The sequence below is a fragment of the Ranitomeya variabilis genome, chromosome 7, assembly GCF_051348905.1.
Source record: "Ranitomeya variabilis isolate aRanVar5 chromosome 7, aRanVar5.hap1, whole genome shotgun sequence".
NCBI lineage: Eukaryota > Metazoa > Chordata > Amphibia > Anura > Dendrobatidae > Ranitomeya > Ranitomeya variabilis.
Genome location: NC_135238.1, coordinates 133,381,866 through 133,408,164, shown reverse-complemented (window position 1 = coordinate 133,408,164; position 26,299 = coordinate 133,381,866). Strand labels below are relative to the sequence as shown.

The 26,299-nt window shown below is 44.5% G+C and overlaps 1 long non-coding RNA gene across 1 annotated transcript in view; it reads left to right on the top strand.

Annotated features, from left to right (window-relative positions):
* The window catches only part of LOC143785524 (uncharacterized), a 257,155-nt gene that overhangs the window by 12,427 nt on the left and 218,429 nt on the right, over positions 1–26,299 (top strand). The gene's annotated exons all lie outside the window — the stretch shown is intronic.

The window sequence follows — 26,299 nt, the reverse complement described above, 5'->3', positions numbered from 1 at the left end:
ATGCACTTTATTATATATACTTCACGGCAATAATAAATTACACTGAGAAACTACTCTAATTGTGTGACGCCCGGGAGACCGAGGCACCCAGCACCAGATCAATGAGGTCCGTCTCTTGAGGGGGATGTCATGAGTGGCTTGACCCGGTGCTGTGGCCTCAGGCGATGCACAATGCAAGGGATATCACGAAGGAACAGACACCCACCTGATCAGCAGCAGGTCCCCTCAGCCACGATGACCCCGATCCCGGATCGATGGATATTGTCCAAATGAAAGACTGAGGCGCTGAAACGTTTAACCACTGGTTAAATAATAATAACCAGTTTACTTCAACAAAAAGGGATTTGCAACCAATACTGTCACCGGAGTCTGTATAAGAACTCTGAATTACTTTGACCCTGTCAGGATTTCCACCTCTTATTATGCGCAGTTTCTGTATGGCCTTGCTGCTGTTTGTGAACTGGCTGCCGACCCAATCTGTCTCTTCTGTACTCTGGTTCAACGGACAACCCGAGTCCTTTTTTGTCGGCTTACCCCCTCTGGGAGTACCGCTGAACTCTGTGTCTGTTGCTGCGTCTTACCCTGGTGAAGCTGATATCACCTCACTTCCTTCCGGTTGCTGTATTATATATAATGAATATAGCCACGGATCCGGTATCCGTCTCTGCGCCTATTCTGGGTGGAGGTTATTGCTACCCGGTTCTCACAATGTCCTTTTTCTCTATTCCTCTTTTCCTACTATGGGTATTACGGGCCTATAATCCGTTATAGGGCTGTTAGGAGTTCAGTTATATGACCTCTCACTTTCAGCTCCTCAACCCATCTGCCAGTCCTTTTCTCAGACCAGAATAGATCAAGGGGAGTCTCTGGAGTTCCCCCTTCTGGTCGGAGATGGTAGTGCAGTCTTGCTATTTTAATATTTGTATTTGGTGTCAATAATTATTTTTGTGGCAAATACCCCTAGGGGCGCCACATTCCCCCTTAGTTAAGAACAGTACTCAGGGACTGTGGGACGATAACATTTTGAAATAACAATTGATATGTACAGAGTCTTAAAAATGAAAAGTTACAAAAACCACTCAAAGAAACAAAAAAAATGGAATTCTGTAAAAAGTCACTTCAAATAGCGTCCATTAATACAGTTCTATCCTTGAAGGTACTAGGAAGCAAAGTTCACAAAGCAGTCTTTCCGGAGCTTTGATTTAGTGTTTCCGGGCTTATAAAAAGTTCAAGAATATGCAAGAAGTTCATACAGGTAAGGCTCTGTAGGTACTGGGCTTAAACGTTACAGAACGATAACAAGGACTATAGTCTTATAGTTGGTAATCCGCATACCTGGCCGGTAATTGACCCTGGGTACTACGCTGGGATCTACGTAATAGCGGTGTCTCTTTATGTGGTGTACTATTGTCTACTGCTGATATACACTCACCGGCCACTTTATTAGGTACACCATGCTAGTAACGGGTTGGACCCCCTTTTGCCTTCAGAACTGCCTCAATTCTTCGTGGCATAGATTCAACAAGGTGCTGGAAGCATTCCTCAGAGATTTTGGTCCATATTGACATGATGGCATCACACAGTTGCCGCAGATTTGTCGGCTGCACATCCCAAAGATGCTCCATACAAGGCAGGATGGATCCATGCTTTCATGTTGTTTACGCCAAATTCTGACCCTACCATCCGAATGTCGCAGCAGAAATCGAGACTCATCAGACCAAGCAACGTTTTTCCAATCTTCTACTGTCCAATTTCGATGAGCTTGTACAAATTGTAGCCTCAGTTTCCTGTTCTTAGCTGAAAGGAGTGGTACCCGGTGTGGTCTTCTGCTGCTGTAGCCCATCTGTCTCAAAGTTCGACGCACTGTGCGTTCAGAGATGCTCTTAGGCCTACCTTGGTTGTAACGGGTGGCGATTTGAGTCACTGTTGCCTTTCTATCAGCTCGAACCAGTCTGCCCATTCTCCTCTGACCTCTGGCATCAACAAAGCATTTCCGCCCACAGAACTGCCGCTCACTGGATTTTTTTTCTTTTTCGGACCATTCTCTGTAAACCCTAGAGATGGTTGTGCGTGAAAATCCCAGTAGATCAGCAGTTTCTGAAATACTCAGACCAGCCCTTCTGGCACCAACAACCATGCCACGTTCAAAGGCACTCAAATCACCTTTCTTCCCCATACTAATGCTCGGTTTGAACTGCAGGAGATTGTCTTGACCATGTCTACATGCCTAAATGCACTGAGTTGCCGCCATGTGATTGGCTGATTAGAAATTAAGTGTTAACAAGAAGTTGGACAGGTGTACTGTCATGAATCCCCAATGGCTAGGGATAGCACAGGATAAGCAAAGTAATAATAAATATCAGACGAGCTCTAGGGTGATGGAACCTGGGCTGACCGCTGCCCTACGCCTGACAAACGCAACTAGAGATAGCCAGGGAGCGTGCCTACGTTGGTTCTAGATGCCACGCACCAGCCTAAGAGCTAACTAGTACTGCAGAGAAAACAAGACCTCACTTGCCTCCAGAGGAATTAACCCCAAAGGTATAGATGCCCCCCACATGTATTGACGGTGAAATGAGAGGAAGGCACACACATAGAGATGAAGTATATAGCTTTAGCAAATAGAGGCCCGCTGAAAACTAGAAAGCAGAAAGACACAAAAGGGGACTGAGCGGTCAGCAAAAAACCCTAATCAAAAAAACCATCCTGAGATTACAAGAACCCATGTGCCAACTCATGGCACATGGGGAGAACCTCAGTCCACTAGAGCAACCAGCTAACAAAGAGACATTCTAAGCAAGCTGGACAAAAAACCAAACAACTGAAAATCAGCACTTAGCTTATCCTGAAAGATCTGGGAGCAGGTAGGCAGGAACCAAACAGAGCACATCTGAACACATTGATAGCCGGCAAGGGAAATGACAGAAAGGCCAGGTAAAATAGGAAACACCCAGCCTCTGATGGATAGATGGAAACCAAAGGCCGCAACCCACCAAAGTCACCCAGTACCAGCAGTAACCACCAGAGGGAGCCCGCAAACAGAATCCACAACAGTACCCCCCCCTTGAGGAGGGGTCACCGAACCCTCACGAGAACCCCCAGGGCGATCAGGGTGAGCTCTATGGAAGGCGCGGACCAAATCAGTCGCATGAACATCGGAGGCGACCACCCAGGAATTGTCCTCCTGACCATAACCCTTCCACTTAACCAAATACTGGAGTTTGCGTCTGGAAAGACGAGAATCCAAGATCTTTTCAACAACATACTCCAATTCTCCCTCCACCAGCACCGGAGCAGGAGGCTCGACCGAAGGAACAACAGGCACCTCATACCTCCGCAACAACGACCGATGAAACACATTATGAATAGCGAACGATGCTGGGAGATCCAAACGGAAAGATACAGGGTTAAGAATCTCCGAGATCCTATAAGGACCGATGAACCGAGGCTTGAACTTAGGAGAAGAGACCTTCATAGGGACAAAACGAGAGGACAACCACACCAAGTCCCCAACAAGAAGTCGGGGACCCACGCGGCGACGGCGATTAGCAAACTGCTGAGTCTTCTCCTGAGATAACTTCAAATTGTCCACCACCTGATTCCAAATGTGATGTAGCCTGTCCACCACCACGTCCACTCCAGGATAATCCGAAGACTCCACCTGACCAGAGGAAAAACGAGGATGAAACCCCGAATTACAAAAAAAAGGAGAGACCAACGTGGCCGAACTAGCCCGATTATTAAGAGCAAATTCGGCCAGTGGCAAAAAAGCAACCCAGTCATCCTGATCAGCAGAAACAAAACACCTCAAATAAGTTTCCAAGGTCTGATTAGTTCGCTCCGTCTGGCCATTTGTCTGAGGATGGAATGCAGACGAGAAAGGCAAATCAATGCCCATCTTGGCACAAAATGTCCGCCAAAATCTAGACACAAACTGGGATCCCCTGTCAGAAACAATATTCTCCGGAATCCCATGCAAACGAACCACGTTCTGAAAAAACAAAGGAACCAACTCAGAGGAGGAGGGCAACTTAGGCAAGGGCACCAAATGAACCATCTTAGAAAAGCGGTCACACACAACCCAGATAACGGACATTTTCTGTGAAACCGGGAGATCAGAAATAAAATCCATGGAAATGTGCGTCCAAGGCCTCTTCGGGATGGGCAAGGATAACAACAACCCACTAGCCCGTGAACAGCAAGGCTTAGCTCGAGCACACACTTCACAAGACTGCACAAAGGTACGCACATCCCTAGACAAAGAAGGCCACCAAAAAGACCTGGCCACCAAGTCTCTTGTACCAAATATTCCAGGATGACCAGCCAACACAGAAGAATGGACCTCGGAGATGACTCTACTGGTCCAATCATCCGGAACAAATAGTCTTTCTGGTGGACATCGATCCGGTTTATCCACCTGAAACTCCTGCAATGCGCGTCGCAAGTCTGGGGATACGGCGGACAATATTACCCCATCCCTAAGGATACCAGCAGGCCCAGTGTCTCCAGGAGAGTCAGGCACAAAACTCCTGGAAAGAGCATCTGCCTTCACATTCTTTGAACCTGGCAGGTATGAAACCACGAAATTGAAACGAGAAAAAAATAACGACCAACGAGCCTGTCTAGGATTCAAACGCCTGGCAGACTCAAGGTAAATGAGATTCTTGTGATCAGTCAAGACCACCACGCGATGTTTAGCACCCTCAAGCCAATGACGCCACTCCTCAAATGCCCACTTCATGGCCAAAAGCTCCCGATTACCCACATCATAATTGCGCTCGGCGGGCGAGAATTTTCTAGAGAAGAAAGCACATGGCTTCATCACCGAGCCATTAGAACTTCTCTGTGACAAAACCGCCCCCGCTCCAATCTCGGAAGCATCAACCTCCACCTGAAAAGGAAGTGAAACATCTGGTTGACACAACACAGGAGCAGAAGAAAACCGGCGCTTAAGTTCCCGAAAGGCCTCCACGGCCGCAGGAGACCAATCAGCAACATCAGCACCCTTTTTAGTCAAATCAGTCAAAGGTTTAACAATACTGGAAAAATTAGCAATGAACCGACGATAAAAATTAGCAAACCCCAAGAACTTCTGAAGGCTCTTAACAGATGTAGGTTGTGTCCAGTCACAAATAGCCCGAACCTTAACGGGATCCATCTCAATAGTAGAAGGAGAAAAAATGTACCCCAAAAAAGAAATCTTCTGGACTCCGAAGAGACACTTTGAGCCCTTCACAAACAGAGAATTGGCCCGCAAAACCTGAAACACCTTCCTGACCTGTAGAACATGAGACTCCCAGTCATCAGAAAACACCAAAATATCATCCAAATACACAATCATAAACTTATCCAGATATTCACGGAAAATATTGTGCATAAAGGACTGAAAGACTGACGGAGCATTGGAGAGTCCAAAAGGCATTACCAAATACTCAAAATGGCCCTCAGGCGTATTAAATGCGGTTTTCCACTCATCATCCTGTTTTATCCGCACCAGATTATACGCACCACGAAGATCTATTTTAGTGAACCACCTAGCCCCCTTAATGCGAGCAAACAAATCAGTAAATAATGGCAATGGATACTGGTATTTGACTGTAATCTTATTCAGAAGGCGATAATCTATACAAGGCCTCAGGGAACCATCTTTTTTTGCCACGAAAAAAAAACCTGCTCCCAGAGGGGACGAAGATGGACGAATATGTCCCTTTTCCAAGGACTCCTTAATATAATTCCGCATAGCAGTATGCTCTGGCAGTGACAGATTAAATAAACGACCCTTTGGGAACTTACTGCCAGGAATCAATTCTATAGCACAGTCACACTCTCTATGAGGAGGGAGTGAATTGAGCTTAGGCTCCTCAAAAACATCCCTATAATCTGACAAAAACGCAGGGATCTCCGAAGGAGTAGATGAAGCGATAGAAATCGGAGGTGCATCATCATGAACCCCCTGACATCCCCAGCTTAGATCAGACATTGTTTTCCAGTCCAGGACAGGATTATGAGTTTGTAACCATGGCAGACCAAGCACTAGTACATCATGTAAATTATACAGTACAAGGAAGCGAATCACCTCCTGATGAACGGGAGTCATGCGCATGGTCACTTGTGTCCAATACTGCGGTTTATTCATAGCCAATGGTGTAGAATCAATTCCCTTCAGAGGAATAGGAACTTCCAGAGGCTCTAGACTAAAACCGCAGCGTTTAGCAAATGACCAATCCATAAGACTCAGGGCAGCGCCTGAATCCACATAGGCATCGACGGAAATGGAAGACAGTGAAAAAATCAGAGTCACAGACAAAATGAACTTAGGCTGCAGAGTACCAATGGCAAAAGATTTATCAACCCTTTTTGTGCGTTTAGAGCATGCTGATATAACATGAGCTGAATCACCACAATAAAAACACAAACCATTTTTCCGCCTATAATTTTGCCGTTCACTTCTGGACTGAATTCTATCACATTGCATAGTCTCAGGTGCCTGTTCAGAAGACACCGCCAACTGGTGCACGGGTTTGCGCTCCCGTAAACGCCGATCAATCTGAATGGCCATAGCCATAGACTCATTCAGACCTGTAGGCGCAGGGAACCCCACCATAATATCCTTAATGGCCTCAGAAAGACCATTTCTGAAGTTTGCAGCCAGGGCGCACTCATTCCACTGAGTAAGCACCGACCATTTCCGAAATTTCTGACAATATATTTCCGCTTCATCATGCCCCTGAGAGAGGGCTAAAGCTACGTTCACATTTGCGTTGTGCGCCGCAGCGTCGGCGCCGCAGCGCACAACGCAAACAAAAACGCGGCAAAACGCATGCTAAAACGCTGCGTTTTGCGCCGCATGCGTCGTTTTTGGCCGAAAGTTGGACGCAAAAAAAATGCAACTTGATGCGTTTCTTGCGTCCAACGCTTGCGGCCATGCGGCGCAAAACGCAGCACAACGCATGTCCATGCGCCCCCATGTTAAGTATAGGGGCGCATGACGCATGCGGCGCCGCTGCGGCGCCCGACGCTGCGGCGCTGACCGCAAATGTGAACGTAGCCTAATAAAGCCTTTTCAGCCTGAATCTCTAGGTTAGGTTCCTCATAGAGCAATCCCAATGCCAGAAAAACGCATCCACACTGAGCAATGCAGGATCCCCTGGTGCCAATGCAAATGCCCAATTCTGAGGGTCGCCCCGTAGGAACGATATAACAATCTTGACCTGTTGAGCAGGGTCTCCAGAGGAGCGAGATTTCAAAGAGAGAAACAATTTACAATTGTTCCTGAAATTCAGGAAGGTAGATCTATCTCCAGAAAAAAACTCTGGAATAGGAATTCTAGGTTCAGACATGGGAGTGTGAACAACGAAATCCTGTATGTTTTGAACCTTTGCCGCGAGATTACTCAGGCTGGAAGCCAAACTCTGGACATCCATGATAAACAGCTAAGATCAGAGCCATTCAAGGGTTAAGAGGAGGTAAGAAGCAGCTAGACAGCAATTAAGGGCTAGGCAGCAAAACTCTGAAGGAAAAAAAAAAAAAAAAAAATTTTCCTTGAACACTTCTTTTCCTCCTGCTTCAGCCCAAACAATTAACACTTTGTGGGCCGGCTATACTGTCATGAATCCCCAATGGCTAGGGATAGCACAGGATAAGCAAAGTAATAATAAATATCGGACGAGCTCTAGGGTGATGGAACCTGGGCTGACCGCTGCCCTACGCCTGACAAACGCAACTAGAGATAGCCAGGGAGCGTGCCTACGTTGGTTCTAGACGCCACGCACCAGCCTAAGAGCTAACTAGTACTGCAGAGAAAACAAGACCTCACTTGCCTCCAGAGGAATTAACCCCAAAGGTATAGATGCCCCCCACATGTATTGACGGTGAAATGAGAGGAAGGCACACACATAGAGATGAAGTATATAGCTTTAGCAAATAGAGGCCCGCTGAAAACTAGAAAGCAGAAAGACACAAAAGGGGACTGAGCGGTCAGCAAAAAACCCTAATCAAAAAAACCATCCTGAGATTACAAGAACCCATGTGCCAACTCATGGCACATGGGGAGAACCTCAGTCCACTAGAGCAACCAGCTAACAAAGAGACATTCTAAGCAAGCTGAACAAAAAACCAAACAACTGAAAATCAGCACTTAGCTTATCCTGAAAGATCTGGGAGCAGGTAGGCAGGAACCAAACAGAGCACATCTGAACACATTGATAGCCGGCAAGGGAAATGACAGAAAGGCCAGGTAAAATAGGAAACACCCAGCCTCTGATGGACAGATGGAAACCAAAGGCCGCAACCCACCAAAGTCACCCAGTACCAGCAGTAACCACCAGAGGGAGCCCGCAAACAGAATCCGCAACAGTGTACCTAATAAAGTGGCCGGTGAGTGTAGTATCTGCCCTCTCTGCTAAAGATAATTCCACCACTATGGGGTTGGCAAGTCCACCGTGAATGGGATCACTCTGATCAGGAATCTGTTCTTCCTGACCTGGAACCTCTTGTAGTACGGGGTCAGCCTCTTCCTGTCTTGGGACTTCTAATATTGGATTCGGTGTTGGATAAAAGGCCACCATGGGAACCACTACTGCACCATGGTATGTTAGTAGGGTTTTGGGAAAGTCTCCTATACAGGTGTGATACATTTCCTCCTCTTTTTCCTTTACTGGTTGAACCTGTATAGGTTGAATAACTTCTGATTCTGGCTGGACAACTTCTGGCTCTTTCAACGTTCCCGGACATAATTTAAGATTGTCTCTTGACACTAGTACAGATGTTAAACCTCCGTTTTTGCTAATGAGACACATTTTAGGATTATCCATTCTTGTTGGTAAAACTGTGCAGGGTATGGCTTCCCATTGATTATCCAGTTTATTGGTTCGACGATTCCTCTTGAGTACTTGGTCACCCGGTCTTAATGGAGTTGCTAGAGCATTCTGGTTGAAAGTTCGCTCTTGTCTTTCTCTGGTTTGCTGGAGGCTTCTTTCCACATTGTCTTGCACTTGGCGAAACTGCTTTTGCCGTACGACATCCCAATTGGAGTCTTGAACTTCTGCGTCTGGTTTCAGAATTCCCATTTCTAGATCGATTGGCAATTGGCCGGGTCTTGCACGCATAAGATAAGCTGGGGTGCAGTTGGTAGAGCTCACCGGGACATGATTTTACAGATCCACCAAGTCAGGCAATTTCTCTGGCCATTGATTCCTTTCCGTTTCAGGTAAAGTCTTTAGTAGGTCTATCACAATATGGTTCATCTTCTCACATAAGCCGTTTGTTTGCGGATGATAGGCCGTCGTCCGGATATTTTTGCAACCATACATATTACAGAATTCTCTGAAGATCTCTGATTCGAAGGCTGTACCCTGGTCAGTGAGAACCTGTTCCGGATATCCATGGGGTCTACAAAAGTACGTTTGGAACGCTTTGGCTGCTGTTTTTGCAGTCAGATCTTTTACAGGTACTACTACCAAGAAGCGCGAATAATGATCCACGATGGTCAAGACATAGACGTAACCGGACCGGCTCGTTGTCAACTTCACGTGGTCCATGGCTACCAGTTCAAGTGGTTGTTTGGTGATTATGGGCTGCAGTGGTGCTCTTTGGCTCTTTTGATCGTTCCTTCTGAGGTTGCACGGGCCACAGTTTCTACACCACTATTCGATTGATTTTCTCATCCCGACCCAATAAAATCTTTCTCTCAGAAGTACTTCTAGCTTTTTCCAACCAAAGTGACCAGCACCATTGTGGTAAGCCTCGAGGACCATCCTCACATCTTGTTTAGGCACGATAATCTGCCAAACCAATTCATGTGTTTTCGGATTGGTGTATCTTCTACAGAGTTTCCATTGATACAGGAACATTTTGCCTCTCTCTTTCCAGAGTTGATGGGTCTCTTCTGGGGCATCCTCATCGGGATATGCACTTTGCTCAGTCAATAGTTCCTTCACTAGCTTCACAGCCGGATTGCTATCTTGGGTGTCAGCCCATCTATGGTGTGCTAACGGATTAAAATTCACTTCTTGTTGTTTCTGATAGGTATTTGACTGACGATGTTTTACCTTGGGCTGATAAAAGGCTGGTAGTTCAATTTCTTCAAGCTCCCCCGTTTCTTCTTCTACATCTCTCAAGTGTGGCATCCGGGATAGGGCATCGGCATTTCCATTCTTGCGACCTGCTCGATACTTGATCACGAAGTTGTAATTAGATAACCGGGCTATCCATCGCTGTTCTAACGCACCTAATTTAGCCGTGTCTAGGTGGGTCAATGGATTGTTGTCAGTATAGACAATAAATTCTGCACCGGTCAAATAGTGTTTGAAACGTTCAGTCACAGCCCAAACTACTGCCAGTAGCTCCAATTTGAAGGAGCTATAATTTTCAGAATTTCTTTCAGTAGGCCGGAGTTTTCTACTTGCAAAGGCGATGACTTTCTCCCGACCTTCTTGCTTTTGTAACAGCACCGCTCCCAATCCCACATTACTGGCATCGGTGTAGAGGATGAAAGGTTGATGGTAATCCGGATACGCCAGAACTTCTTCTCTGGTTACTGCCTTCTTTAGTTGTTCAAAGGAGTCTTCTCTTTCGTCGTTCCACTGAAAAGGAGGGTTTCGGTTTGAAGGTTTCTTCGTCTGCCCTATCAAAGCATCTTGCAAGGGCGCTGCCAATTTGGTAAATCCTTTTATAAATCTACGATAGTAACCCACTAATCCCAAGAATTGCCTCACTTCTTTTGCGTTGGTAGGTCTTGGCCAATCCCTTATGGCAGTTATTTTCTCGGGATCCGGTGCTACTCCCTCCGAACTCACGATGTGCCCTAAGTATTGTACCTTTGGCTTGAGAAGGTGACATTTGGATGGTTTGATTTTCATACCATACTTGGATAAGGCTTCGAACACCTCTGCCAGGTCTGTTAAGTGATGTTCGTAAGTCTTTGAGTAGACGATCACATTATCTAGGTACAGGAGGACGGTCTTGAAGTTCTTGTGTCCGAGGCAACATTCCATCAGTCGCTGGAAAGTACCGGATGCGTTGCAGAGTCCGAACGGCATGCAATTAAATTCGCTTAGACCCATTGGTGTGGTGAATGCCGTTTTTTCTTTATCTCTCTCAGCCACAGGGACTTGCCAATACCCGCTTGTTAAGTCTAAGGTGGGAAAATAATTAGCAGATTTCAAAGCAGTCAAGGACTCTTCTATCCTAGGCAAGGGATAGGCGTCTTTGTGGGTGATGTTATTAATCCGCCGGTAGTCTACGCACATTCTCATGGTTCCGTCCTTTTTTTTGACAATCACCAGAGGGGCCGCCCAAGGGCTACAACTATCTCTTATTACCCCGGCCTGTTTCATCTCTCTCAGCATGTCCTTCGCGCATTGATAGTGAGTGGGCGGTATGGGTCTATATCTTTCTTTTATCGGGGGATGGTCACCTGTGGGGATTGTATGTTCCACCCCTTCTATCCGTCCGAAGTCCAATGGGTGTTTACTGAAGACCTGTTCATATTCCGTCACTAATCTATACACCCCTTGTCTTTGATGGGTAGGTGTTGAATCTACACCCACGTCTAGCTGTTGACACCAATCCTCCGATTCTTCATCTGAGCCATTATTTTCCACCTGACAGGTCGATTCTAAGGGCTCAACGGTTGTGATGGCATTGTTGTCAACAGTATATAACTTTGCCACTGTAGCGTACCTTGGCAAAGTGACCTCTTCTTCTCCACAGTTCAAAAGTCATACCGGCACCCGTCCCCGGTGTACCTCGACCACCCCTCGTGCCGTGAGTATAGTGGGCCTGCTGTCGGTGTACGCTGGTTCTATTAAGGCTTGATAGTCTCGTCCTTTAGTACCAATGGTCGCTCTACACCATACCAGCATTTCTGTTTTTGGTGGGATTACAATAGACGTTGGATCACTCACCCTCACACTGCTGATTTCTCCACCTGCAACTTCTATCTGTTGCCTTAACATTAATACTTTTATTTCCCTCCAGAGAACTCTCTGCTGGCAGGATCGGGCAGTTTCAGCAATTTGTTGTAAGACAGAAATAACTTTGGAAAAGCAGTTCTCTAACACATTCATTCCTATCAATACAGTTGGTTCACAGTTCTGTCGGTCAACATCAACGACAATTATACCCTGTTTCTTCAATTCTGCTTTACCAATCTTTATGGTCATCTCCCTGAATCCTAGTTTCGGTATCAACTTACCATTACTGGCCCATATATCTAGTTCAACATCAGAGGGTCCTTTATCAATATCTACCTCAGCCCAGTACCTCTTATAAAGGATATATGGTATAGATGAAATCTGGGAACCTGTATCCAGCAAAGCGTTGAGGGGAATTCCGTCCAGCACGATAGGGATGATGGGTCGTCCTCCGATGTACCTGTCGTGCCAGGGTGTTGGGCCTTGAAAATTCATTCCTGCGAAGCGGCCCGCATTCCCAGGGGATTCACGTTTCAATCACAATTTCGTGCAAAGTGGCCTGGCTGCTGGCAACGGCGGCAAATGGGCTGTCCATCCGGTTGGTAGCGGTCACGGGGTCGTCCTCTCCATGTCGGGTATCTCCGGGACCTCATCCATGGAACATCCTCTCTATGGTTTGCCAACTCCATCTTGGGTTCTCTCATCTCCTGCATGGTTTTAGCCATTGAAGCAACAACATCAGTTAAAGAGTCAAGCTTTTGCTGAAGAGCCTCATTAGTAATGGGCCCCAGGGACTTAGCACTGGCACCGGACGTAGCTGATGTCACTGGCATTCCCCGTTGCTGAAGTACATCTGCCATGGGTTGTGTGAGATCCTGATCCCGAGGTGCCTCTGCCAGCTGGAGACGTATAGCGCTCTCCTTTAATTGGGCAAATGTCAATTCAGGGTTCTTAAAAACAAGCATGCTCACATGCCCCCGGTGAGAAGGGGTGTAGAGTCCCTCAATAAATTGGTCTCTTAGCAGTTTATCGGCTCCTGTGTTAAAAATGGGTTCAGCCAGTGTAAGTGATTTAAGGGCTTCCTGCAGGTTTAAGACAAAATCTCTCACGCCCTCATTAGCTTTTTGTTTGCAATTAAAGAATCGTACTTTAGCTTTGCTGCTGGTAGTGGTTTCAAATGTAGCTTTTACTCCAGCAAATATGCGTTCAACAGTACCTTTTAGATCAGTTGCCCATGCCGTGACTTCTCGCTTAGCATGGCCACTTAACTGCATCATCAGGAGACTAACACGCTGAGCTTCACCCACGGGGAACATTTCAAAATGAGCCAGCATCTTTTCCCTGAAACCGTTAAGGGTATTAGGTTCACCTTCATACATTGGAAGCCACGGGCCACAATATATATATATGGCATCAACACCGGCATGATGGGCGCCACTCCTTGCACTGCTGCGCTGCCAGGCTCTCTATCGACACTCTGTCTTTCAGCTGCATTAGCGTCACCGGGTGCTGCGGCGTCTCCGTGCTGCGACATACTGTACCCCCTTAGTTAATCCAGACCCCTCCGGTCCCAGCTTCCATCTAGATAATGTAGATTCGTTCCTCTGTGCAGCAGGATGACAATGACACCCCCCCTGCTGCCTCTAACTGCCGCACGCTCTGTGATGGTGGATTTTGAAGTTTTACAGTTAGACTGGGGCTTGGGTAATGACGTAGCTCGATTAAGAGTTTTGTGCCTAACGGTTATGAGATGATCACATCAGGGGATGGCGGCCATTTTTACCCCATTATAACCAATGGAGAAAAGTCACTTTAAATAGTTTTCAATGGGGAATGGGATTTTCTTTAATAAAGTCAATTTCCAAGATTTTTCATCCAAATTTTCACAGTTTCAGACTCCAATTACGGCACACAATACCCGGTGTACGGGCTGGCCCAATCCTGTTCGTGACGCCAGTTGTGACGCCCGGGAGACCGAGGCACCCAGCACCAGATCAATGAGGTCCGTCTCTTGAGGGGGATGTCACCAGTGGCTTGACCCGGTGCTGTGGCCTCAGGCGATGCACAATGCAAGGGATATCATGAAGGAACAGACACCCACCTGATCAGCAGCAGGTCCCCTCAGCCACGATGACCCCAATCCCGGATCGATGGCTATTGTCCAAATGAAAGACTGAGGCGCTGAAACGTTTAACCAGTTTACTTCAACAAAAAGGGATTTGCAACCAATACTGTCACCGGAGTCTGTATAAGAACTCTGAATTACTTTGACCCTGTCAGGATTTCCACCTCTTATTATGTGCAGTTTCTGTATGGCCCTGCTGCTGTTTGTGAACTGGCTGCCGACCCAATCTGTCTCTTCTGTACTCTGGTTCAACGGACAACCCGAGTCCTTTTTTGTCGGCTTACCCCCTCTGGGAGTACCGCTGAACTCTGTGTCTGTTGCTGCGTCTTACCCTGGTGAAGCTGATATCACCTCACTTCCTTCCGGTTGCTGTATTATATATAATGAATATAGCCACGGATCCGGTATCCGTCTCTGCGCCTATTCTGGGTAGAGGTTATTGCTACCTGGTTCTCACAATGTCCTTTTTCTCTATTCCTCTTTTCCTACTATGGGTATTACGGGCCTATAATCCGTTATAGGGCTGTTAGGAGTTCAGTTATACGACCTCTCACTTTCAGCTACTCAACCTAACTGCTAGTCCTTTTCTCAGACCAGAATAGATCAAGGGGAGTCTCTGGAGCTCCCCCTTCTGGTCGGAGATGGTAGTGCAGTCTTGCTATTTTAATATTTGTATTTGGTGTCAATAACTATTTTTGTGGCAAATACCCCTATTTGCACTGTCATGAATTTATTACTATATCCTTCCAAGGATCACAATATGCACTATATCACTTTTGATTTATATGATATATAAATATGAAATGTTTTCTTTGTAGTATAATTTCCAAATACCATTAATAGTAATAATTTTCTATTGATATAAGCACGTAGCTCTTTAATATATTATATGGGATATTTTAATCTATTAGTGCCCTTCTAATTATACATCCCCCCCGCAATTGGTTGTGGTTCCCTTCAAGTTATATGCTGCTTTCCCTCTCACACGATATTTATCTTTCCCTGGCAATGCGCATGTGCTCTCTCCCTGCCCTGTTTACTTCCGGATGCGCTCTGTCTTGGATCACTTGCGGCCCAGCGTGCATTCCATTGAGCGCATGTCCAGAAGTGACATTCACGTCAGGAAGTGGGGAGGAGTGTTTCATGTGCTGATAATGTCAGGTATCAGCTCGGCAATCCTTTCGGTCACATTATTTTTACTCTTCTATTCATTGGTGCCAGTCTGCTATAAGAGCTCTACATGTGCCCAGCCACGCCCCCAGAAGAAGCTGATTGCAAAACTTGCGTTGGGGTGAGGTGGGAACCTGTATTCACTGAAAGGTAGCTATTTATTTGGTCTTTGCTTCTGTTCATATATGTATATATTTAATGTACCTGTGCGTACTAAGGTAGCCTGCATTGAGGCAGACAGTGTAGACTGGTATACTTACCACATGAAATATCTTTGATCTCGATGTGGGTCTTTAAAATTAAATATAGTTACTCAGCATCCCACCTTTGGTTAGGGCGCTTTTGTATTACACTGTATTGTTGCCATTTTTTTATTATTTATTAATAAAGCATTGTATAATTTTATTGTATTCTGGATCTCTTCGTTTTGGCTATTTTTATATGTAAGTCCGAATAAGGTGATTATGTATTGTGAAGTGCCAGTAGTATGGTCTGGACATTGGTGAAACTATTGCCCAAATTGCGCCTGTGGCACAGCAGCATCCTAGAGCCTAGAGTCACCGTGTAGAGACCCCAGAAAGTATGGCTCAAGCTTCCTGCCATACAGGTACCTCTCCCAAGACAGGAGAAAGAACTGAAAGAATTAGGACCTTGTTTGGAATACTTCAGGCAGCAAGGGACTTAAGCAAGCGCAGAGTGGAAGGCTCCTAACCTGACTTGCCAAGGGGATTCCGCTTGTTTTCGGGCTGCCTGGACTCCTATGTACCTGTTGCCGGTGCCCTGGACTGTGGTCTGCCAACTACAGTAAACCAGGTAAAGACTTACAACTTGTGTCCTTTACTCATTTACTGGCAACCGCCATCACCACCATAGACCTTAGGACCCCTGGGGACCCCGCTTCACCTGTGGGAAGTGTACCATCAGTGCTGCAATAACATCCCACAGAGGACCCCTTTAATGCTGCATCGGTCCCACCATTAACCGAACACCACAGGTGGAATCATGACAGACTTATAAACACTGTTCCCTGAAAAGACCGTCCCCTTTATTGGGAGCCCAGGGCCATGGACTGGGTCGCAGCCACCCTGACTTCCCCTTTAATTACCGGACCCGGTACCGAGTACCCCACTGCCCTGGTGGGCGACTCACCTGCATGCTGGGTCCGGAACTGAAAAGGCTGCATCCCCTGTTCCCGGGGTGAAGCCTGAGGGAGGCGGACCTTCCCCTGCTGCAGGAGGGAAGGAGGTGAGAGATAGAGCTTCCTGCTCACCCAGGATAGCTGGGAAAGCGCACACAGAAGCTGACAGATAAAAGGGAAAAGCGCGCCAAAAGAGTCAGTCTGGGGTCAGCACAGAGCAGTGCAGAGTAGGGTTGAGCGAAACGGGTCGTTCATTTTCAAAAGTTGCCGACTTTTGGCAAAGTCGGGTTTCATGAAACCCGATCCGACCCCTGTGCGTGGTCGGCCATGCGGTACGCGACTTTCGCGCCAAAGTCGCGTTTCAATGACGCGAAAAGCGCCATTTCTCAGCCAATGAAGGTGAACGCAGAGTGTGGGCAGCGTGATGACATAGGTCCTGGTCCCCACCATCTTAGAGAAGGGCATTGCAGTGATTGGCTTGCTGTCTGCGGCGTCACAGGGGCTATAAAGGGGCGTTCCCGCCAACCGCCATCTCACTGCTGCTGATCTGAGCTTAGGGAGAGGTTGCTGCCGCTTCATTAGAAGAAGGGAGAGCGTTAGGCAGGGACCATTAACCACCAAACCGCTTGTGCTGTAGCGATTTCCACTGTCCAACACCACCTTCGGTGTGCAGGGACAGTGGAAGCTACATTTTTTTTTTCTCTCAGCGCTGTAGCTCATTGGGCTGCCCTAGAAGGCTCCCTGATAGCTGTATTGCTGTGTGTATGCCACTGTGCAAACCAACTGCTTTTTTCAAAGCACAAATCCTCTTGTTACTTCCTTTCTGCACAGCTATCTTTTTTGCTTGTCCACACTTTTTATTTAATTTGTGCATCAGTCCACTCCTTATTGCTGCCTGCCATACCTGGCTGAGATTACTGCAGGGAGATAGTAATTGTAGGACAGTCCCTGTTTTTTTTTTTTTTGTGGGAGATTAAGATTGGCATTTCTGCTAGAGTGCCATCCCTGTGTGTGCCATCTCTCACTCAGTGGGCCATAGAAAGCCTATTAATTTTTTTTGCTTGATCTGGGTTCTAAAATCTACCTGAAAAAAAAATCACTACATCAATCAGTGGGAGAAAAATATTGGCCTCAGGGCTTGTGTGCCACTCCTGACTCCTGTGTGTGCCATCTCTCACTCAGTGGGCCATAGAAAGCCTATTTATTTTTTTGCTTGATTTGGGTTCTAAAATCTACCTGAAAAAAAATCACTACATCAATCAGTGGGAGAAAAATATTGGCCTCAGGGCTTGTGTGCCACTCCTGACTCCTGTGTGTGCCATCTCTCACTCAGTGGGCCATAGAAAGCCTATTTATTTTTTTGCTTGATTTGGGTTCTAAAATCTACCTGAAAAAAATCACTACATCAATCAGTGGGAGAAAAATATTGTCCTCAGGGCTTGTGTGCCACTCCTGACTCCTGTGTGTGCCATCTCTCACTCAGTGGGCCATAGAAAGCCTATTTATTTTTTTGCTTGATTTGGGTTCTAAAATCTACCTGAAAAAAAATCACTACATCAATCAGTGGGAGAAAAATATTGGCCTCAGGGCTTGTGTGCCACTCCTGACTCCTGTGTGTGCCATCTCTCACTCAGTGGGCCATAGAAAGCCTTTTTTTATTATTATTTGGTTTCTAAAGTCTCCCTGAAAAAGAAAAAAAAAATAAAACAGTGGGAGATTAATATTGCCCTTTCTGCTTGTGTGCCAGTCTTGACTCCTGGGTGTGCCATCTCTCTCTCTCAAATTGTGGGCCATAGAAAGCCTATTTATTTTGTTGCTTGATTTGGGTTCTAAAATCTACCTGAAAAAAAATCACTCCATCAATCAGTGGGAGAAAAATATTGGCCTCAGGGCTTGTGTGCCACTCCTGACTCCTGCGTGTGCCATCTCTCACTCAGTGGGCCATAGAAAGCCTTTTTTTTTATTATTTGGTTTCTAAAGTCTCCCTGAAAAAGAAAAAAAAATAAAACAGTGGGAGATTAATATTGCCCTTTCTGCTTGTGTGCCAGTCTTGACTCCTGGGTGTGCCATCTCTCTCTCTCAAATTGTGGGCCATAGAAAGCCTATTTATTTTGTTGCTTGATTTGGGTTCTAAAATCTACCTGAAAAAAAATCACTACATCAATCAGTGGGAGAAAAATATTGGCCTCAGGGCTTGTGTGCCACTCCTGACTCCTGTGTGTGCCATCTCTCACTCAGTGGGCCATAGAAAGCCTTTTTTTTTATTATTTGGTATCTAAAGTCTCCCTGAAAAAGAAAAAAAAAATAAAACAGTGGGAGATTAATATTGCCCTTTCTGCTTGTGTGCCAGTCTTGACTCCTGGGTGTGCCATCTCTCTCTCTCAAATTGTGGGCCATAGAAAGCCTATTTATTTTGTTGATTGATTTGGGTTCTAAAATCTACCTGAAAAAAATCACTACATCAATCAGTGGGAGAAAAATATTGGCCTCAGGGCTTGTGTGCCACTCCTGACTCCTGTGTGTGCCATCTCTCACTCAGTGGGCCATAGCCTTTTTTTATTATTTGGTTTCTAAATTGTCCCTGAAAAAAATCATTTTATCTTATTTGGTGTCTAAAGTCTCCCTGAAAAAAAAATTTTTTTAAAACAGTGGGAGATTAATATTGCCCTTTCTGCTTGTGTGCCAGTCTTGACTCCTGGGTGTGCCATCTCTCTCTCTCAAATTGTGGGCCATAGAAAGCCTATTTATTTTTTTGCTTGATTTGGGTTCTAAAATCTACCTGAAAAAAAATCACTACATCAATCAGTGGGAGAAAAATATTGGCCTCAGGGCTTGTGTGCCACTCCTGACTCCTGTGTGTGCCATCTCTCACTCAGTGGGCCATAGAAAGCCTATTTATTTTTTTGCTTGATTTGGGTTCTAAAATCTACCTGAAAAAAAATCACTACATCAATCATTGGGAGAAAAATATTGGCCTCAGGGCTTGTGTGCCACTCCTGACTCCTGGGTGTGCCATCTCTCACTCAGTGGGCCATAGAAAGCCTTTTTTTTATTTTTTGGTTTCTAAAGTCTCCCTGAAAAAGAAAAAAAAAAGAAAACAGTGAGAGATTAATATTGCCCTTTCTGCTTGTGTGCCAGTCTTGACTCCTGGGTGTGCCATCTCTCTCTCTCAAATTGTGGGCCATAGAAAGCCTATTAATTTTTTTGCTTGATTTGGGTTCTAAAATCTACCTGAAAAAAAATCACTACATCAATCAGTGGGAGAAAAATATTGGCCTCAGGGCTTGTGTGCCACTCCTGACTCATGTGTGTGCCATCTCTCACTCAGTGGGCCATAGAAAGCCTTTTTTTTATTATTTGGTTTCTAAATTGTCCCTGAAAAAAATCATTTTATCTTATTTGGTGTCTAAAGTCTCCCTGAAAAAAAAAAAATTAAAACAGTGGGAGATTAATATTGCCCTTTCTGCTTGTGTGCCAGTCTTGACTCCTGGGTGTGCCATCTCTCTCTCTCAAATTGTGGGCCATAGAAAGCCTATTTATTTTGTTGCTTGATTTGGGTTCTAAAATCTACCTGAAAAAAAATCACTACATCAATCAGTGGGAGAAAAATATTGGCCTCAGGGCTTGTTTGCCACTCCTGACTCCTGTGTGTGCCATCTCTCACTCAGTGGGCCATAGAAAGCCTATTTATTTTTTTGCTTGATTTGGGTTCTAAAATCTACCTGAAAAAAAATCACTACATCAATCAGTGGGAGAAAAATATTGGCCTCAGGGCTTGTGTGCCACTCCTGACTCCTGTGTGTGCCATCTCTCACTCAGTGGGCCATAGAAAGCCTATTTATTTTTTTGCTTGATTTGGGTTCTAAAATCTACCTGAAAAAAAATCACTACATCAATCAGTGGGAGAAAAATATTGGCCTCAGGGCTTGTGTGCCACTCCTGACTCCTGTGTGTGCCATCTCTCACTCAGTGGGCCATAGAAAGCCTTTTTTTATTATTATTTGGTTTCTAAAGTCTCCCTGAAAAAGAAAAAAAAAAGAAAACAGTGGGAGATTAATATTGCCCTTTCTGCTTGTGTGCCAGTCTTGACTCCTGGGTGTGCCATCTCTCTCTCAAATTGTGGGCCATAGAAAGCCTATTTATTTTGTTGCTTGATTTGGGTTCTAAAATCTACCTGAAAAAAAATCACTACATCAATCAGTGGGAGAAAAATACTGGCCTCAGGGCGTGTGCCACTCCTGACTCCTGTGTGTGCCATCTCTCACTCAGTGGGCCATAGAAAGCCTTTTTTTTATTATTATTTGGTATCTAAAGTCTCCCTGAAAAAGAAAAAAAAATAAAACAGTGGGAGATTAATATTGCCCTTTCTGCTTGTGTACCAGTCTTGACTCCTGAGTGTGCCATCTCTCTCTCTCAAATTGTGGGCCATAGAAAGCCTATTTATTTTGTTGCTTGATTTGGGTTCTAAAATCTACCTGAAAAAAAATCACTACATCAATCAGTGGGAGAAAAATATTGGCCTCAGGGCTTGTGTGCCACTCCTGACTCCTGTGTGTGCCATCTCTCACTCAGTGGGCCATAGAAAGCCTTTTTTTTTATTATTTGGTATCTAAAGTCTCCCTGAAAAGAAAAAATAAATAAAACAGTGGGAGATTAATATTGCCCTTTCTGCTTGTGTGCCAGTCTTGACTCCTGGGTGTGCCATCTCTCTCTCTCAAATTGTGGGCCATAGAAAGCCTATTTATTTTGTTGCTTGATTTGGGTTCTAAAATCTACCTGAAAAAAAATCACTACATCAATCAGTGGGAGAAAAATATTGGCCTCAGGGCTTGTGTGCCACTGCTGACTCCCGTGTGTGCCATCTCTCACTCAATGGGCCATAGAAAGCCTATTTATTTTTTTCCTTCATTTGGGTTCTAAAATCTACCTGAAAAAAAATCACTACATCAATCAGTGGGAGAAAAATATTGGCCTCAGGGCTTGTGTGCCACTGCTGACTCCCGTGTGTGCCATCTCTCACTCAATGGGCCATAGAAAGCCTATTTATTTTTTTCCTTCATTTGGGTTCTAAAATCTACCTGAAAAAAAATCACTACATCAATCAGTGGGAGAAAAATATTGGCCTCAGGGCTTGTGTGCCACTCCTGACTCCTGTGTGTGCCATCTCTCACTCAGTGGGCCATAGAAAGCCTATTTATTTTTTTGCTTGATTTGGGTTCTAAAATCTACCTGAAAAAAAATCACTACATCAATCAGTGGGAGAAAAATATTGGCCTCAGGGCTTGTGTGCCACTCCTGACTCCTGTGTGTGCCATCTCTCACTCAGTGGGCCATAGAAAGCCTTTTTTTTATTATTATTTGGTTTCTAAAGTCTCCCTGAAAAAGAAAAAAAAAAAGAAAACAGTGGGAGATTAATATTGCCCTTTCTGCTTGTGTGCCAGTCTTGACTCCTGGGTGTGCCATCTCTCTGTCAAATTGTGGGCCATAGAAAGCCTATTTATTTTGTTGCTTGATTTGGGTTCTAAAATCTACCTGAAAAAAAATCACTACATCAATCAGTGGGAGAAAAATACTGGCCTCAGGGCATGTGCCACTCCTGACTCCTGTGTGTGCCATCTCTCACTCAGTGGGCCATAGAAAGCCTTTTTTTAATTATTATTTGGTATCTAAAGTCTCCCTGAAAAAGAAAAAAAAATAAAACAGTGGGAGATTAATATTGCCCTTTCTGCTTGTGTACCAGTCTTGACTCCTGGGTGTGCCATCTCTCTCTCTCAAATTGTGGGCCATAGAAAGCCTATTTATTTTGTTGCTTGATTTGGGTTCTAAAATCTACCTGAAAAAAAAATCACTACATCAATCAGTGGGAGAAAAATATTGGCCTCAGGGCTTGTGTGCCACTCCTGACTCCTGTGTGTGCCATCTCTCACTCAGTGGGCCATAGAAAGCCTTTTTTTTTTATTTTTTGGTTTCTAAAGTCTCCCTGAAAAAGAAAAAAAAAAGAAAACAGTGAGAGATTAATATTGCCCTTTCTGCTTGTGTGCCAGTCTTGACTCCTGGGTGTGCCATCTCTCTCTCTCAAATTGTGGGCCATAGAAAGCCTATTAATTTTTTTGCTTGATTTGGGTTCTAAAATCTACCTGAAAAAAAATCACTACATCAATCAGTGGGAGAAAAATATTGGCCTCAGGGCTTGTGTGCCACTCCTGACTCCTGTGTGTGCCATCTCTCACTCAGTGGGCCATAGAAAGCCTTTTTTTATTATTATTATTTGGTTTCTAAAGTCTCCCTGAAAATGAAAAAAAAAATAAAACAGTGGGAGATTAATATTGCCCTTTCTGCTTGTGTGCCAGTCTTGACTCCTGGGTGTGCCATCTCTCTCTCTCAAATTGTGGGCCATAGAAAGCCTATTTATTTTGTTGATTGATTTGGGTTCTAAAATCTACCTGAAAAAAAATCACTACATCAATCAGTGGGAGAAAAATATTGGCCTCAGGGCTTGTGTGCCACTCCTGACTCCTGTGTGTGCCATCTCTCACTCAGTGGGCCATAGAAAGCCTATTAATTTTTTTGCTTGATTTGGGTTCTAAAATCTACCTGAAAAAAAATCACTACATCAATCATTGGGAGAAAAATATTGGCCTCAGGGCTTGTGTGCCACTCCTGACTCCTGTGTGTGCCATCTCTCACTCAGTGGGCCATAGAAAGCCTTTTTTTTATTTTTTGGTTTCTAAAGTCTCCCTGAAAAAGAAAAAAAAAAGAAAACAGTGAGAGATTAATATTGCCCTTTCTGCTTGTGTGCCAGTCTTGACTCCTGGGTGTGCCATCTCTCTCTCTCAAATTGTAGGCCATAGAAAGCCTATTAATTTTTTTGCTTGATTTGGGTTCTAAAATCTACCTGAAAAAAAATCACTACATCAATCAGTGGGAGAAAAATATTGGCCTCAGGGCTTGTGTGCCACTCCTGACTCCTGTGTGTGCCATCTCTCACTCAATGGGCCATAGAAAGCCTTTTTTTATTATTATTTGGTTTCTAAAGTCTCCCTGAAAAAGAAAAAAAAATAAAACAGTGGGAGATTAATATTGCCCTTTCTGCTTGTGTGCCAGTCTTGACTCCTGGGTGTGCCATCTCTGTCTCTCAAATTGTGGGCCATAGAAAGCCTATTTATTTTGTTGCTTGATTTGGGTTCTAAAATCTACCTGAAAAAAAATCACTACATCAATCAGTGGGAGAAAAATATTGGCCTCAGGGCTTGTGTGCCACTCCTGACTCCTGTGTGTGCCATCTCTCACTCAGTGGGCCATAGAAAGCCTTTTTTTTATTATTTGGTATCTAAAGTCTCCCTGAAAAGAAAAAATAAATAAAACAGTGGGAGATTAATATTGCCCTTTCTGCTTGTGTGCCAGTCTTGACTCCTGGGTGTGCCATCTCTCTCTCTCAAATTGTGGGCCATAGAAAGCCTATTTATTTTGTTGCTTGATTTGGGTTCTAAAATCTACCTGAAAAAAAATCACTGCATCAATCAGTGGGAGAAAAATATTGGCCTCAGGGCTTGTGTGCCATTCCTGACTCCTGTGTGTGCCATCTCTCACTCAGTGGGCCATAGAAAGCCTATTTATTTTTTTGCTTCATTTGGGTTCTAAAATCTACCTGAAAAAAAATCACTACATCAATCAGTGGGAGAAAAATATTGGCCTCAGGGCTTGAGTGCCACTCCTGACTCCTGTGTGTGCCATCTCTCACTCAGTGGGCCATAGAAAGCCTATTTATTTTTTTGCTTGATTTGGGTTCTAAAATCTACCTGAAAAAAAATCACTACATCAATCAGTGGGAGAAAAATATTGGCCTCAGGGCTTGTGTGCCACTCCTGACTCCTGTGTGTGCCATCTCTCACTCAGTGGGCCATAGAAAGCCTTTTTTTATTATTATTTGGTTTCTAAAGTCTCCCTGAAAAAGAAAAAAAAAAGAAAACAGTGGGAGATTAATATTGCCCTTTCTGCTTGTGTGCCAGTCTTGACTCCTGGGTGTGCCATCTCTCTCTCAAATTGTGGGCCATAGAAAGCCTATTTATTTTGTTGCTTGATTTGGGTTCTAAAATCTACCTGAAAAAAAATCACTACATCAATCAGTGGGAGAAAAATACTGGCCTCAGGGCGTGTGCCACTCCTGACTCCTGTGTGTGCCATCTCTCACTCAGTGGGCCATAGAAAGCCTTTTTTTATTATTATTTGGTATCTAAAGTCTCCCTGAAAAAGAAAAAAAAATAAAACAGTGGGAGATTAATATTGCCCTTTCTGCTTGTGTACCAGTCTTGACTCCTGGGTGTGCCATCTCTCTCTCTCAAATTGTGGGCCATAGAAAGCCTATTTATTTTGTTGCTTGATTTGGGTTCTAAAATCTACCTGAAAAAAAATCACTACATCAATCAGTGGGAGAAAAATATTGGCCTCAGGGCTTGTGTGCCACTCCTGACTCCTGTGTGTGCCATCTCTCACTCAGTGGGCCATAGAAAGCCTTTTTTTTATTATTTGGTATCTAAAGTCTCCCTGAAAAGAAAAAATAAATAAAACAGTGGGAGATTAATATTGCCCTTTCTGCTTGTGTGCCAGTCTTGACTCCTGGGTGTGCCATCTCTCTCTCTCAAATTGTGGGCCATAGAAAGCCTATTTATTTTGTTGCTTGATTTGGGTTCTAAAATCTACCTGAAAAAAAATCACTACATCAATCAGTGGGAGAAAAATATTGGCCTCAGGGCTTGTGTGCCACTCCTGACTCCTGTGTGTGCCATCTCTCACTCAGTGGGCCATAGAAAGCCTATTTATTTTTTTGCTTCACTTTGGGTTCTAAAATCTACCTGAAAAAAAATCACTACATCAATCAGTGGGAGAAAAATATTGGCCTCAGGGCTTGTGTGCCACTCCTGACTCCTGTGTGTGCCATCTCTCACTCAGTGGGCCATAGAAAGCCTATTTATTTTTTTGCTTGATTTGGGTTCTAAAATCTACCTGAAAAAATATCACTACATCAATCAGTGGGAGAAAAATATTGGCCTCAGGGCTTGTGTGCCACTCCTGACTCCTGTGTGTGCCATCTCTCACTCAGTGGGCCATAGAAAGCCTTTTTTTATTATTATTTGGTTTCTAAAGTCTCCCTGAAAAAGAAAAAAAAAGAAAACAGTGGGAGATTAATATTGCCCTTTCTGCTTGTGTGCCAGTCTTGACTCCTGGGTGTGCCATCTCTCTCTCAAATTGTGGGCCATAGAAAGCCTATTTATTTTGTTGCTTCATTTGGGTTCTAAAATCTACCTGAAAAAAAATCACTACATCAATCAGTGGGAGAAAAATACTGGCCTCAGGGCGTGTGCCACTCCTGACTCCTGTGTGTGCCATCTCTCACTCAGTGGGCCATAGAAAGCCTTTTTTTTATTATTATTTGGTATCTAAAGTCTCCCTGAAAAAGAAAAAAAAATAAAACAGTGGGAGATTAATATTGCCCTTTCTGCTTGTGTACCAGTCTTGACTCCTGGGTGTGCCATCTCTCTCTCTCAAATTGTGGGCCATAGAAAGCCTATTTATTTTGTTGCTTGATTTGGGTTCTAAAATCTACCTGAAAAAAAATCACTACATCAATCAGTGGGAGAAAAATATTGGCCTCAGGGCTTGAGTGCCACTCCTGACTCCTGTGTGTGCCATCTCTCACTCAGTGGGCCATAGAAAGCCTATTTATTTTTTTGCTTGATTTGGGTTCTAAAATCTACCTGAAAAAAAATCACTACATCAATCAGTGGGAGAAAAATATTGGCCTCAGGGCTTGTGTGCCACTCCTGACTCCTGTGTGTGCCATCTCTCACTCAGTGGGCCATAGAAAGCCTTTTTTTATTATTATTTGGTTTCTAAAGTCTCCCTGAAAAAGAAAAAAAAAAGAAAACAGTGGGAGATTAATATTGCCCTTTC